This window comes from Miniopterus natalensis, chromosome 6 (assembly GCF_054644295.1).
Source record: "Miniopterus natalensis isolate mMinNat1 chromosome 6, mMinNat1.hap1, whole genome shotgun sequence".
In the NCBI taxonomy this organism is placed as follows: Eukaryota; Metazoa; Chordata; class Mammalia; order Chiroptera; family Miniopteridae; genus Miniopterus; species Miniopterus natalensis.
The window spans coordinates 79,710,640-79,727,906 of NC_142086.1; positions in this window are offsets into that span (position 1 = coordinate 79,710,640).

The window sequence follows — 17,267 nt, forward strand, 5'->3', positions numbered from 1 at the left end:
ATGAAAGAACAAAAAATCCTCCAGAAGAAGAGCTAAATGAATTGGAAATAAGCAATCTATCAGATACAGAGTTCAGAATACTGATCATAAGGATGCTCAATAACAGGAGAAAAGATATGGAAACTATGAAGAAAATTAAGAGTGATATAGTAGAAATAAAACAAACATTGGAAGGAATAAAAAGAAGATCAGGGGAAGCTGAGGATTGGATCAGTGAGTTAGAAAACAGGGTAGAAAAAAGTCACTCAATCAAAGAAAGATAAAGAAAAAAAACAATTGAAAAACAGGAGGACAGTTTAAAAGAGCTGTGGGACAACTTGAAACTTAACAACATTCACATCACAATAGTACCAAAAGATGTAGAAGGTAAGCAAGAGTTAGAGAATCTGAAGAAATAATGGCAGAAAACTTCTCTAACATGGTCACAGAAAAAGTCACACAAGTTCAGGAGGCACAGAGAGTCTCAAGTAAGAACTCAAAGAGGCACAAGCCCAAACACATTATAATTAAAATGCCAAAAATTCAAGAGAATCTTAAAGGCAGTAAGAATCTTAAAGGCTACCAAGGAGCTCCCATAAGGCTGTCAGCTGGTTTCTCATCAGAAACTCTACAGACCAGAAGGGAATGGCATGAAATATTCAAGGAAATGCAAAACAAGGATATGAAACCAAGACTACTCTATCCAGCAAGGCTATCATTCAAGATAGATGGTGAAATAAAGAGCTTCCCAGACCAAAAAAAAAAAAAAAAAAGGCTAAAGGAGCTTATCACCACCAAACCAGCATTGCAAGAAATGTTAAAAGGACTGCTGCAATAATCATCAAAAATAGAGAAAGAAACGTAGGCATAAAGAAATAAAATGGCAATAGATAAGTACCTATCAATAATAACCTTAAATGTCAATGGATTAAATGCTCCAATCAAAGGACTTAGGGTAGCTGAATGCATAAGAAAATAAGACCCAAATATATACTGTCTACAAGAGACACACACAGGCTGAAAAAAAGAGGGGAAAAAACCAAAAAAATTTCTGGAGGACTTTAAAGGAGAGATCAACAGCAATACAGTCACAGTAGGGGACTAACAACCCACTGACTTCACTGGATAGATCTTCCAGACAAAAAAATCAACACGGAAACAGTGATTCTAAAGGACACACTAGATCAGATGGATTTAATTGACATTTACAGAACATTTCACCCCAAAGCTGCAGAATATACATTCTCTTCAAGTGCACGTGAGACATTCTCAAAGATAGACCTCATGTTAGGACACAAAACAAGGCTCTACAAGTTCAAAAAGATTGAAATCATATCAAGCATCTTCTCAGACATTTACACCATGGAATACTATGCAGCTGTAAAAACAAAGGATCCCTAACCCTTTGAGACAGCATGGTGGGACCTGGAGAGTATTATGCTAACAAAATAAGCCAGTCAGAGAAAGCAAGTATCACATGATCTTACTCATACGTGGAATCTAATGAACAAAATAAAGCAATGAACAAAATAGATCCAGAGACATAGAAGCATGGAACATACTGATAAATCTCAGAAGGAAGGCAGGGGTGGGAGGGTGGAGAGAGATTAACCTAAGAATTTATATGCATATATGCATAATCCATGGACACAGTGTGCTGAAGGCCTGAGGAGAGGGGTGCAGGGTGGAGGGGATAAATGGGAGGGGGAGGAGGGGACATTTATAATACATTCAACAATAAAGATAAAGAAAAAATGAAGTATGACCTGGGTCATGAGACTCTTTGGATTGTGTATGGAAATGATGCTGCTGTCTGATCTAAAATACAGTCTAATTATTTCCAAAAATCATGTGTATTTCTCAATAATGTTTCCTGATTTGTATTAGAAATATTTTATTATACAAACTTATCATAATTACTGTGTATCATAGTTGATAATGTCAAATAGTTGTATTATGAGAACCAATGATGTATAATTTGCAATAGTGCTCCTATGATAACTAGTTACTTGTATAATTTTTATAATGAATAAATATTTATGATGAATAAAAATTTGAAAATTTATTCACTTGAAATAGCCTTTCACCAGGCAAAACCAGCCTAGGTATGTAAACAAGAAGAAAAGCCCCATGTGGTCTCTTAGGGTTTGTAGTCTATTGATAATTTTTTCCCATTATTTTCACATACCGCTTTGAATAGTGCTAATACTAGCTGTCAAAGTACTTATAAATGTGCCTCTCACCTTTCTCTCATTTCTCTCAAGATAGCTGGACTTGCCTGCCTGTCACAGCTGGCTCTGCTTCACCCTAATGCTGAAACTTTGGCACTGGGAACAATATTCTTAGAGCTGTGTCTGTCAAATGTTGCACCTTTTGCAAACATTCACTGGCTATTGCAGCTTGGGAAATTGTAGCCTCATAAATCATTGCTGACCCATAATATATTTTAACCAACTGGTCTAATTTTACTGTGGCTTTGTTATATACTGAACATTTGTGTCTCTCCCTCCCCCCAGTCATATATTGAAACCTACTCCTCAATGTGATGAAATTTAGAGGTGGAGCCTTTAGGAGATAATTAGGTTATGAGCCCTAAGGAAAGGGATTAATGCTCTTAAGAGAAAGATCCCAGAGACCCCTCTTATCCCTTCTACCATGTGAGGATACAGCAAAAAGGTGGCAGTCTACAAACTGGGAAGTGCACTCTCATCAGACAGAGATCTTGATCTTGGACTTTCCAGTCTCCAGGAGTGTGAAAAATAAGTTTCTGTTGTTTATAAGCTTCTCAGTCTTTGGTATTTCTGTTGTAGCAGCCCAAACTGACTCAGGGAAGCTCCAATGTTATAGTACTTGCCCCTATTTCAATGCTTAGTAGGGAAAATCTTAATTTTTATTATGTGTGTTAGAATAGTTCACTGTTCTCAGAGCAATCTCATGTTTCCTGCTGGATATTTCATAGTTACTTCAAGTTTTGTACTCACTCCTACTTGTAACTCTAGCAGTCAGAAACAAGTCTACCAGAGCTGACCTTGGAAATAATTCCAATGACAAATCCATTAATAAATTCAAATGTGCTTCTCTTCTTTGTTTTCTGAGCCAATATTATCATACCAAGTTGACTTACCTAATTCACTCATCCTTTAAGATTAGTTAATTCTCAGATTTACCTTTCTGAAATTAGAGTTCCAATAAACTATTGGAACTAGTTGTTTAGTAATTCTCAGAGTTTAGATTATCAGCAATAAACTTAATATAGGCTCTAGAAAAATCCCTAAGACATGGTCACTCTAGGTTATTGACATTTAAATGGTGAGTTGTATAACTGTAAAACATGTAAAAAGTTGTGAAACCCTGGGGAGAGATGTAATATAAAGAGCTTTACTAAACAGTAGGAAAAATTTTTAGTTCCAACATATTCTCTGCATACAATGTAACAATGCCACATGAACTTAGTTCAATAGTCATTATAATCAATAATTTCTCTTGTTCACAGTTGTATACAATTCAATTTAATCAATTAATATTTAACTATTTTGTAATGGTTTCAAAATTCTTTTTTAAATTAAGAAAAATGCAGCTTTTCTTTCACATCATCTGCTCTCTTCTATACTTATAATAGTATAAAACATAAGAGAGAAAAAATTCTTATGTGGAATCCAAAGGAGACAGGATGCTGAGAATAACTTTGTGCAGACACTTGTATTGAACTGTGATGTGAAGAATACACAGCATTCTGAAAGCCAAACTTGGGATTGAAATAGCTAGGCTCTAAAGATATCCATCCATGGAAACAAAGGTTTGGTGTTTGTTATTACAACGTGAGTGTAGAATAAGTGAGTAGTTCAGTTGGACTAAAATATCCAGAAATGAAGAGCTAAAAATGGTAAAAAGATGTATAACATAGAATACTTAGAATACCAGGAGATTGTTTTTTCTTAATATGCTATGAAATAAGGAGTTAATCATTTTTCAGACAAAAGAGTGACATGATCATAATTTTTTAAAAACAGAAACAGTTGGGTATATTTTTAAAATAAAGGTTAATATATTATTTATTTATTATATAAATTTTAGATTGTGTTGAGAATAGGATCACAGGGAGAGGCTGATGGCTTGAAATTATTATAAAGGAACTCTAGATCACTAAACTGAGTAATAAAGTATTTCTGGGTTAGCATCCCTTCTAAAATGTCATGCACTATGATACATTTATGCAATAGGATATATAACAGCACCTTTTGTGCTCCATAAATGGGTCTATGCCTCTGCACTTTATAAATTGGTTCATATCTCCATGTCATAAATGTCCAAATGACATGCTTCCTGGAATTGTTCATCCAGGAGAAAATAAAAATAATAATCTAAGCAATTGGGTAGAATTCAGGATTGAAGACCAAAAACATTTAAAGCTCAAATAAACGTATTTACTTTTAGTCTATCCAAAGCATTAATAAGCCTATTTTAACCATTAAATTCAAGTCAGACAAAAGTCTTGAGATGCTAACAGTTATGAAAAATATTTCATTGGGACATAAAATGTAATCAATGTAAACATGGAATCCTGCGATCCTTATTACATGAGGCTCTAAAGTTTACTGTTCTTCAACCTTTTTCTCCTCCTGTACATTGTAGACAGGCTTTTAATCGTTTTACAGCCTTCACATTTCAGAAAGCAAAATTTCTCATATGTTGCATTATGAACCCATGATTTACTGATTTCTTAGTTAAAAATATGACTTCCAAGTCTCCCTTCTTTCAAATGCTAAAATTTCAAGTAGTGTCGAAACTTTCTAAGTACATAGTCAATGCAATAAAATGTCCCTTTTTGATGGAAATTGTGTGTGTGTGTGTGTGTGTATGTGAAAACATGCTTTATATTAGACAGAGAAAACTGATTTATTTGGGATAATAGAATACAACTCTGTAATCATATCTTCCACTATTTTTTTTTTTATCATTGCTCTTCTTATATGCTAACGTCTCTGCTCACATTCTCCCTCTCTGTGTCTCCATCTCTCTCTCTTCCTGTGTGTGTGTGTGCACGTGTGTGTTTTAAAGCTGAATTTTCTAGACCTACCCTTGGGCCATCATACTTTAATAGTTAGCCAATTATTGTTCTACATTTCAAATAATTTTCTTGAGCCAGTAAATCTTTAATTCTTGCCAAAAGAATATAGTGGATTATGCTCTAAACACCCAGGCAGCTCAGTCATATATCAGAGCCTTACCTACTGCTTGATTAGGTCACTATGCAAGTAAGAATTGAGTAGCTGATACCTTCTCGGGTCCTTCCTGGCATGCACACATTCTTCTACATCACCAGAAATATGTCAGAGCTTTTCAAAGGCCTCTATCAACATCTCCTTCCTCACATCTTATGCTTTAAATTTTGGCTTGGCTCTTGTTTGTCCATACTCATATTGCACCCTTAGCTGCCCAATGTTGAACAATTGCTTCTGATTGTTTTCAACAAAAAACTTGAGGATTAGGCTTTTTCCAAGGAGAAAGCTCTGAGTCAAATCAAAATGAGACAATACCTGCAAATTAAGGCTTTTCCAGAGACTTCCGGATAAGTCAAGTACTGATAATACTATTGGAATGGGGCATTTTTAACAGCTCCACACTAGCTCTGGCCCTCTCCAGTGGTTTCAAGGCTTCTGTGGTGGTTGTTTTTTTTATAGCTCCAGTGGTTGTGAGCCTGCTGTTTTTCAAGACTATCACAGAACCTGGAATGGGAGTAGTTTAAGATACAATTCTAAAAACCCTGATCTTAGGCCTACCTATTTTTCGTGAATTAATTTTTCTTAGGAGACAGAATTGTTGCCAGTGGAAGTGGAATTCTTGTGGTATCTTGAGAAAAGGAATCTTCTGAGCCTTGCATGGGAGGATGAGGCATTGTTGAAAGCCCTTTTTCTGTGGAATTATACCCCTGAGTTTTCAAGGTCCCCTTTCCTGCCACCTTGCCAAAGAAGTCCCATTTTGCTTTCAGCAGAGCTAAGATCAAAGTTAGTGTCCAGAATTTCCATTCCACGCTCACCAAAAAAAAAAAAAAAAAAAAATTCCAAAAGTAATGCATGAATAAAATTAGGTTGTGATATGCATTGAGATCACTATAAAATACTTTTCTCATTGAACTTGCTTCATACATGAAAGATGTTTTAACAACCACATTTATTATCTCTCTGAATATTCCTCTATGTCCGTTCCCTTGCTAATATCAGGCCATGATCAGTGCTAGCAAACAGCTTCTCAGGTGCTGAGCATCTAGCCAGTAAGCATTCCACAATCTACAAGTTAAAAAAGTCTTTCATTTCATAGCTGAATAATTAATTAAACATAAGTAAGCCTGTTCTGCTGTTCTTACAGATATCGAAAGGACAATCTCTTAATCTGCAATAATATTATACCAGAACAAACAAGGGCCACATGTGAATGAATGTTAATGTTAAGGTGCAATGTGCTCTGCTCTCTTGCCAGCAAAGTGCAGATGTTATTGCGGGGGTAAAATTGCCCTTTGAATTTTTATCATTGTCATGTAGGATTTATTAAACACTGATACAGCTTTATTGAGCTAGGTCTTCTCCAAGCAAGGTTTACAAGCCTTGACATTTAAGAGCTAGGGTTTTAAACCAGGCAATGTTGATAAAGTTGACTGTAAAATGCTGGTACTTGAAAAAGAGAAATTAAAAAAATTGGATGAGGGGGGGATGTAACATTGAGGGCAGACAGGAAAAAAAAAAAATAACCTCTGCAGTTTATCTCAAGGATAGATAGAGCTGAGTTAAACAAGAATTTTGTGTCCAAAAAATATCCAACCTTTATCAGTGTACTCTCATTTGCTAGGCAATAAAAAATTAATTAAAGAATAGTTTTCAGGAAAAGATGATGAATCTAGGTTAAGATAAAACATGGTACGCAAGGTATAGACAATATCTGGCATAAGGTTATTCTACGAAGAAGTAAAATTGTTTAACTATTTGTGTGTGGAAATGAATTTGGGGAAACTCCTCAGACTTGTTAGGAACTGTTCCCCTTTGAACATCAGTGTCAGTGATAAGTATTTTAGTTAAGGTTTCAGTATATTTGTTCTTTCACAAGCATCCATGCTATTCTGTCTTTCAGCAGATAATCTTCATGATGGCATGATGGAGCAGAAAGCAAGTAAATATTTAAAATTAACCTAGGTTATCCAACAAATCCACTTAAAATTACATCCAACCTGAGAATTTTATATTCTTTCACATACCAAACTGTTTACACAAATTAGGAGAGAAGCCTGCCTCCTCTTACAACTAAGACAGACCTAGTCAAGAAGGAATACGGTGTGTGCTTTTCATTTTCCTGCCGCACTCAGTGAGTTCTGTTCCCACAACCACTCCCCTTGAAACTGAAGTGCCTTCGGTGATTCCTGAGAACTTTCTTTAAAAAAACTCAGGCGACCTTATATCCTTTGACTGAAGCTCAGCTCATAACAATGCTTCAGTGTCAACTCTTCCTGGAGGAGCATGTGATAACTTCTGTAAAAAAACAAACAAACAAAAAACCCAAAAAAACCCATTGCAACATAGTTTACGTGGCTTTCATAATTTGTACTAAGCTTCAGAGCTACCTCCGAACATTCACTGTCTGAAAGATGTAGGTGCAATGTGCTCTGCTCTCTTGCTAGCAAAGTGCAGATGTTATTGCGGGGGAACAATTGTGATATAGGATTGTTTTTACTTGAATAAAGCTTGCTTAAAGGTTTAGGGAAAACTTGTGTGAGATTATTTAAATGAAGCCACTCCATGGGTCAGACAGCCAGTTACCTACCTATGGCAGCACTCAGAAAGGGTCAACTTTGAAGAGGTGGCTCCTATGACCAAAACTCACAAAGCTTGATTTAAAGGCCAGAATTCTGTTTTTTCTTGTAATAACCAATGCAAAAGTAATGAGAACAGGGGAATGTTGAATTATAACATTATTTTCCATGCTAAACACCTATTTTGAAAGTTAAATTTTAATAAGAAACTTGTTAAGTATAGACTCAGAAGGTGGGAGATTTATTTCTGTCATGCAGATTTCAATGACACGTGGCTGTCTATGGTGCAGAATACCTCTATCTTCATAGTGAGAATACATACCTGCTAACTAGATCCTCTCTTAAGTCCACTGAAAAGAAAATTTTCCTTTGGATATTTATAAATGTGAGATGTAGACTTTGTTTCTAATAGCCCTGTCCCTTTTTTTCATGCTAATTATATCTCTCCTTTAAATATTCTATTGCAAACTGTCAGATAGAGCCTGCTTTCAAGCTCATTGCCTTATTGTAAATTACCCTTAAGTGTATGTATTATTTTATTCTGGTTAATTTACTATTCGTTTTAACTCTTTTATGCTATGAAGAGGAGAACTGGATCACACAAGCAGGTAGAGTTCTCTATAGCTGATTTTCCATTCCACCTCATTAAGACTAATTATTTGTTAAAAATCCCTGGAGTGGATGATTTAAGACAAAATCTTCTAGCTCTTAGCATACTAGGTTTTCTAATTCCATCCATAGACTCCAAGAAACCAATGTACTTAAGCTTGCTACATGAACAAACTCTTCAAATAAAACCTATTCATTGGGCCTATTGGTGAAATTGGAAATGCAATTTCCTTTCTTTTTTCACTTTCATCAGAGATATGTACATGGCTAGGGCTTTTCACTTGGAACATGTTATTAGATGATCTTTCTGCTTTACTAATATTAATTAGATACATTTTTCAAACATGCCAGACAGGCCATCTAAGTCTGACACACAGTTGTATATTTTCAATATACTATTTTTTTTTAATCATAGGGAGAGTATGCAAATAAACAGTGGGCCTTAAAATGGTAGACTTTTTAATCTTTACATGTAACTTTCTATTCATAATGAGAATAAATCATCACATTATACTCACCCTCTGAAATGCCCTTTATGTCTGCCCCTTCCTGTCTAGTCTTATTGTGTTAGCCTACAGCTTCACACTTATTCAGAATAAGATTGGTACGCTGGCTTTCTGATGATCACTTGAACTACTAGTGTATGTCTCTCGTGCTACATGAGTAAGCTTCCCTAAAATTCAGAATTTCCTATTGTGCTAACACGACAGTTTAACATATTCATTAATTTTAATAAAAGACATTGTTAGGTCTGAATTTTCTGCCTGCATTTTAATGTCTTTGATGGTTTTTATCACTATTTACCAAACACTATCCCTCCAAATTTTTTATAGTAAAAGTTACAAGCAACTGCTTTTAGAAGAGTTATCTTTTAGAACACATAATATCCAATGGCTTTCCATATTTTCATGACTTTTTCACTTCCTGTTGCTTGAAATCCTCCCTTATAATTTTTCCAACCATCTCATCAATTATGTCTGAACTCAAAGTCAGTCTTCCTTACAAAATATACATTGGAATATTTATTCCACAAAATCCTTACAGTAGCTCTTGTCAGCATCCCTCATTTGAGCATATATATTGTATCCAGCTTTATGATTTATTGTGAGTATCTTGGTTCCTCAGTTAGACTGTGAGTATAGAGGCCAAATCTGTGGAATGAGTAAAAGAGAACTATTATACATATATTTCCCCACTCTCCATGAAGGCAGGGAAATTCTATGCACATTCTTTATTTCCCTTGTAGAATCCATCCCAGTACAGAAAACATATTTTGGACTCTGTTTTTATTTGCTTGAAACAGTGGGATGTTTTGGACAAATGCAATTTAAAGAAGATTATGGAGGAAATAAACCATGTCTGCCACATCACATGTAAGCTGTAACTACTCATTGCCTGTCTGTGCAGGATCCGATGGCATGAGTCAGGTCTCCTCAAGGACCACGAGCAGGGAGCAGTTCAGTTTGCAGCCTAACACGACTGCACTGAAATGTGGTCTTATTAGAACTTTTGTCAGTGAACCTGTCAGATTCAACACGAGTTCCTGTCATTGTCTCTGGAGCAATGAGGTATTACTTTGATTGATCTGCATAGCTGCCAGCTGCTTGACACCACTCATCTTTTCCCTGGGCTTTGAATGAGTTTACGGCTATCAATCAACATATATATGGAAAATTCTTTTCAAGAAACTCTGTAACATTACTGAATCCATTGTGATTTAAGCTAAATGTATTGGCTTACAAATGTATCATCTTTGATATTACAAAGAAAATTTTCACTTTGAGTTATACTTCAAAGTATAGCTTTAGTATACTCATGATTTTGTTATTGTCATAATTATCTAGTTCTTAATAATAGGGAGAAAGCAATGGGGAGGCCAGACATTACAAGCATGGTCATCTGGGCAGTTTCACCAGGAAGCTACAGCTTCACGCTCCACAGAGAGTCACCGGTCAATTCCCTGAAAATCACTGGGGGAAGGAGCTGAACAAAGGGAGAGCCAGACACATGCACAGTGAAATGGGGTGACGTAGAGAAGGAGCCTGCCTGTCAGTCTAGCCTGAAAAGGATAATTGGCTCTAAGAAGGAAATCGTGAGTGAAATTGATTTGCTAATGTATTCACAAACTTCATGTTAGAAGGTAAATTCTGCTGAATTTAACTTTTTTACTGTTATTAATATTTGTATTTCTTACATAACATCATCCCCTCTGCCTTGAAAAGTATTGTTGATGCAACATTCTTAAAAGAAAGCTTATTTGTTGTTTGAGAAGCACATTTTTAAAAGAGTAACTACAAGGCTGAGATTATGAAAGAGAAATTATGCAAAGCAGAAACAAAAGAATGATATTTAAAGTGCTAAAATTAAAAATAAAAAGTCAATCCAAAATTCTAAAACCAGTGAAAATATTCTTTAAAAATAATAGTAAAATATAGTTATTTTGGGGCATTCAAAGAATGAAATCATTACCTGCCAGCATTTTATAAAAAGCACTAACTTATTTCAGTCTGAAAGAAAATCTCACATGGCACCTGAAATTCCAATACGATATAAAAGTCAGTGGAAGAAGCAAATGGCTGCTTAATACAAAACAATATGTTCTATTTAAACAGCAAAAATTGTGTCACGTTATATTTTATTGCACAAACAATAAAAGAGTTGAATGGTTATAAGACTTTTATATTGTTTCGTAAGTGGCAAATAACTAATTTATTATTGATTTCAATGAGTTAAGTTATATATTTTTTGATAACCAAAAACACTATGAAATAAACAATATAAATATAAACTGATATAGAAGTTCTCAAGAAATAAATCTAAAAAAAAAAGTAAGAAAGGAAAAAAACCCATTTTTCTCCTTCTATCTCTTTCACACTCATCTGTAACATTCTCTTTTATTGCTCCAAGTAATGCTGAAATAAAGTGTAACTGCTTTATAAGTAATTGTGTTTTATAATCCAGAAAGAAATAATGAGAAAAATCAAAGCAGATATACATATAATATGATAGGTACAAGCAAACAATAACACAAGCCATCAAGACTGACATATTCTGTGTAGGATGGTCATTGTTGACCAGCCTGTGATTTCCAATGATTGGCTGATTTAAAACAGTCAAAACACCCAGCATGGTGTACTCTGTACATTGTTCGGTGCTAGAAGTATTGCTAAATCTTCGTATGTCACAAAGACACATTCGCTGATATTTTACAAACCTATGAATTGTTGTATTTTATTTATCTATCTTTAAATATGGTGATATTTTTTAATCTGCTATAATGAATTAACTGGAGAATAATGAACATTTTAAATAGGTGTTATATAGTCAGAAATAATCCACTGATCTGCATGTCAATTTCATTTTTGTTCAATGTTCCAAAAGTATATATGCTACAAAATGCTTAATATTTGTGACATATGTGGGCTATTTAATGTGATCTGCTTCTGTTTAACTGTGTGTGAATGAAAAATTTATGTCTTTAGTTATCTACATTTGCAATTGATGAGAGAGACAAATTGCAAAGCAATAACTGATATCAATGTATTTGGAAATAAAAGCAAAGCTCTATATCTTTCACTATTTAAGTCTATAAGTTCTGTAACTGTTTTTTAATACAGTGTCTCTTGATGTATTATGTTTCTTGGACACTTATTCATAACAAAAACATGAGAAAAATTAAATATTGATGTTCACTGTAGGATGGTTGCAATATTTCATAGAGTTTCACCACATAAGCAATATTTCTACTTGCTAAGACATTCTTTGTTGATGAAAAATTATTTTTCTTCACACTCCAAAGGAAATTAGAAAAGTCATTTAAAATTTTACTTAGTTATTATGTAACTGTTTAATCCTTCCTTTTAAAGTAAATAGACATGAAATGCAATAGAATGCTGACTGAGTTGACTTTTCTTTGTGACAAATCTGATTATCTATGTTTCAAACAAGCCATGCTGTATTTTAGAAATATGGCTATATTCTATTTGAATGTTTAGAATATTCTATAATTGAAAAAATATTGACTTTTTATTTAGTAATAAAGTCTTATTTCCACTTTAATGCAAAATTTAAAGATACATATACAGGAACAGTTCTTTTGAAAGTATTAAAATTGACAATAGACAGATAAAATGTTACATGACTCCATAATTCACAAATATAATTTTCATTATCTCTGATTTAGCCAGAAAATAAATGTTGACTTTTTATACGTCTTTAAAATGTCATTTGAAATTTTCCCTGTCACTATTTTAGTAGATATTCTCTGTGATATAACACTGATGACTTAGCAACAATTAAACTAAACTAACTCTTTTGTAGATTCTCTATTATATCATAGATCATTATTACTGAGGTAAATGGATGGGGACCACCATTAATGTTTCTCACTGATTTACATAGTAAATCTCAAGAGATCCTCCATTGGTGGTAATATTAATAATATTAATAATAATAATAATTAGAAGCTGAGATTGAAATCAACCCAAAAAATTATTAAAAATTAAAGAGAAAGAAATGTATGTATTGAGAAAAAAATAATAAAAATTATTCAAGACACTGTGGTTCGGAATGAAAAAAAATATTTAGAAGTGTTTGACTGAAGAAACTAAGCTCTGCGGCATGAAGGACAGGATGATGTATAGGACACACCTTTTCTCCTTGACATCTAGGACCCTCCTCACCGCTTAAGCATGATGAGAAGCGAGCATATTTTAAAGACATAAAACATGAGTGTTTATGAAATGTAAAGTGATTTTAAAAAAATGCAAGAGGGACAGGCTTTAAGAAAGCATATGTCTTTCAGAAATTTTAAGGAAAGATGCCTGAAATTGTGTCATCTGAGGCAGCCTTTGAATAAAAAAATCAAATTATAATAAAAAGAAAAATACAAGCTGGTCATTAAAATTAAATAAATATATTAAGTGTGTCCAATGTGGCAGATGCTACTGCAAGTGCTTTGCATTTATTATCATCTTTCATATTTCCAACATTATTACAGGCATGAGCTATTACTGTTCTGTTTTTAAAATAGAGAAGCAGAGGCCTGGGCTTTAGTGGTTGCCCCAAGTCCTGGAGCTATTAACTGGTAGATCTAGACCCAAAGGCAGGCTAACCTCTGAGCCTGCTTTCCAGATCACAGCACTCTGTTGCTCAGACACTCCAGTGGGAGAGAAAAAGACATCATCATGGTAACATATAAGTTAAAAACACAGTTTTGGTTATTGACATTCATGAGGTAAAAAAGAAAAAACAGACCTGGAAGAACAGATTGATGTCAATTTCCACCCCTTTGCCCACCTCCACCCTGCCCTTGCCCCTGACCCCCCTTTCATAAATATGCACTTTTTCATTTAGGTATACATATGTTCATTCAGCCTGCTAGGGCTGCCATAACAAAGTACCACAGAGTGTGCGGCTTAAATAACAGAAATGCATTTCTCAGCTATGGAGGCTGGAAGTCCAAGTCACAGTGTTGGCAGGTTTGGTTTCTGCTGAGGCATTTCTCCTTGGCTTATGGATGGCCGCCTTCTTACTATATTCTCATATGGCCTTTTCTCTTGCACGTGCACTCCTGGTATCTCTTCCTCTTCACACCACTTATATGGCATTAGAACCCTACCCTTTTTATTTCATTTAACCTTAATTACCTCTTTAAAGCCCCTATTTACAAATACAGTGTTATTGGGTGTTAGGTCTTCAACATATGAATTTCCTATTTCATATAAAATAGATTTAAAGTATTCCAAGTTTCTAAATGAATCAGGGGATGGTATATGTAATAAAATGTTTCATTAATTCAAAATAATGCAAACAAGCATAAAATGTAACAAAAATAAAAATTAAATACAAATAACATAGTAGGATAGCAAGTAGAAGCTAAACAATTTAAGCAGACACAAAGAAAACAGACTGTATTTTTTTAAAAAACATGTGTTTATACAAAGCTTATAGGAGGTCAGTTAAATATAAAGACACGAAAATCTTAAAATAGAGTAACAACCAAGCAAAAGTTAGTCAAAAGCAAACTGAATATTTATTTAAATGTAAGACAATAGACTTTAAGGAAGTGGTCAGCAAACTTTTTTCTAAAGGGCCACAATGGTAAACATTTTAGGCAAGAGGGAAGTGGGGTATCTGTTTCAACTAATCAAATCTTTCAGATTTTTTCTATTTTTTTAAAATTTATCTTTATTGTTGAAAGTATTACAGGTGTCCTATTTTTCCCCCCAATCGACCCCCTCTACTTCACTCCCACCCCCTCCCCAGGCCTTCACCCTGTTATTAACTGTGTCCATGAGTTATGCACATATGCATATAACTTCTTTGGTTAATCTCTTCCCACCCTCCACCCCTCTTCCCTCTTTCTTCTGAAATATGATCATCAGTTGCCTGTGTCAATGTCTCTGGATCTATTTAGTTTGTCAGATTGTTTTGTTCATTAGCTTAAAGAAGACCCTTCAACATTTTCTGTAGTGCTGGTCTGTTGGTGATGAACTCCTTTAGCTTTTTCTTATCTGTGAAGCTCTTTATCTGACTTCCGTTCTAAATGATAGCTTTGCTGGGTAGAACAATCTTGGTTGTAGTTCCATGTTTGTCATCACTTCGAATATTTCTTGCCACTCCCTTCTGGCCTGCAAAGTTTCTGTTGAAAAATCAGCTGTCAGTCGTATGCGTGCTTCCTTGTAGATAACTCATTGTTTTTCTCTTGCTGCTTTTAAGATTCTCTCTTTGTCTTTAACCTTTGGCATTTTAATTATGATGTGTCTTGCTGTGGGCCTGTTTGGGTTCCTCTTGTTTGGGACCCTCTGTGCTTCCTGGACTTGTAAATCCATTTCTTTCCTTAGGTAGGGGAAGTTTTCTGTGATTATTTTTTCAAATAGGTTTTCAATTTCTTGCTATCTTTGTTCCCCTTCTGGCACCCCAATAATATGAATGTGGGACCTCTTGAAGTTGTCCTAGAGGCTCCTTATGCTATCTTCATATTTGTGAAATTTTTTTTCTTTTTGCTCTTCTGGTTGGGTGTTTTTTGTTTTCTCATGTTCCAAATTGCTAATTTGATTCTCAGTGTCCTCTCCTCTACTGTTGATTCCCTGTAAATTATTCTTCATTTCAGTTTGTGTAGCCTTCATTTCTGATTGGTACTTTATTATGTCATTGATTTTCTCAGTTATTTTTGTAATACTCTTACTAATATGGTTGAGCATCATTATAAACAAAATTCTGAAAGCTGTATCTGTTAGCTTGCTTGCATTTATTTCATTTAGTTCCTCCTCTAGAGATTTCGTCTGTTCTTTCCTTTGTGACATGCTTCTTTGCGTCTACATTTTGGTTGCTTCCAGGTGTTTGTTTCTATGTATTAGGTAGAGCTGCTATGTCTCCTGGAATTTGTAGAATGGCTTTGTGGAGTAGGTGTCCTGTAGGGTCCAGTGGCTCAGCCTCCCCAGTCACCTGAGCTGGGCCTTCTAGGTGCTCCCCTGTGTGGGCTGTGTGCACTGTCCTGTTGTAGTTGAGCCTTGGTTGCTGTTGGCATCACTGGGAGGAATTGAGCCCCGGGCCAATCGCCTGTGAGGACCAGCTGCAACTACAGCCAAAGAGCTGCTGTGCTGGAGACACCCCTATGGAGCAGGATTTACTTCAGTGGAGCTTTGGTGTTCACCAAGTGTGCCCCTTGAGTGTCATTCGTGGATGTGGTAGGGTTGCAATCCAGCATGGTCGAGTCTGACCACCAGGTGCACTGTCCCTAGGGCCTCCTGGGAGGTGCAAAGTCAGCCTCTGCCAGTGCCTTGCCTGGGGACCCCCAGCATGAGCTACGCAGTAAACAGTAGTTGGCTGCTCCTTGTGCTGGGCTTGGCGGTGCCCAGGAGAGGCCAAGCTATGAGCCAATGCAGCTGCCGCTGGTGCCAGGCCTGGGGCCACTTATCAAGCCGTATGGGGCCCGCTGGTGCTTGTTTGAGAGATTTTAGGAAAGTCCTAAGCATAACTCTCAAGAGGCCACTTGCACAGAAAAGCCCCTGGAAATGGCCTGGATGAGCCTGCAGGTGAGGAGGGGCGGGGCCTCCGGGAATCACGGGGCGGGGCCAAAGGCATGCGTCAGGTGCTGGCGACTCAAATATGGCGCCTGCCTGCCGGCTGTGCGGGGAGGACCCGCCAAAGGAGCCATGGCCTCCGCCAGCCCTTCCGCCTGGGAGGAAGCTGCCCCTCCAGCTCTCGCCCCGACTTCAGACAGGTTAGTTCCCCCCGAGTGTCCCAGGTCCTTTCAGGCTGCTCCCGGTGCTGGGCTCACAGGGAGCGTCCGAGTGAGTCCGTGCCGGGCCCTTTAGAGGAGCTGCTGGGGCTCCCCCAGCCTCCGTGACCCTCAGCGACAGTCCCGCTGGTTTCACAGCCCAGAGTTGTGGGGACGCCTCTTCCGGGACCTGGAGCCCTGGGCTGGGGTCCTGCTGTGGGGCTGGGACTCCCGCTCCTCCGGGAAACCCCCACCACCAAGATTCCCTCCCAGGTTTCCCCGCGGCACCGGGTGTGGGCCCGGCTGCATCTCTGGGATCCAGCCCTGATCCGCCCGCGTCTCCGCCCCTCCTCCCGGTCTGATGCTCCCTCAGGTCCCTGGTTGCGGGGCTTCTGTGCAGCCGGGAGTCAGGAGGCTCTGAGTGACGGTGGTTCTGTGTTTTAGTTGTGATTCTGATGTGGTTGCGGGAGGTGGCGGGTACAGCTGTTACCTGCGCCGCCAGCTTGTTTCTTTTCCCCAATCTTCCAGGTTTTAATCAGACAAACAATATATGCATACTTTGTGGTCTAATTAAACTTTATAAAAACAGCCAGCCCGTCACAGTGTACAGCTTGGTGTACAGCTTGTAGACCCGCATATTAAGGCAAGAAGCATCCG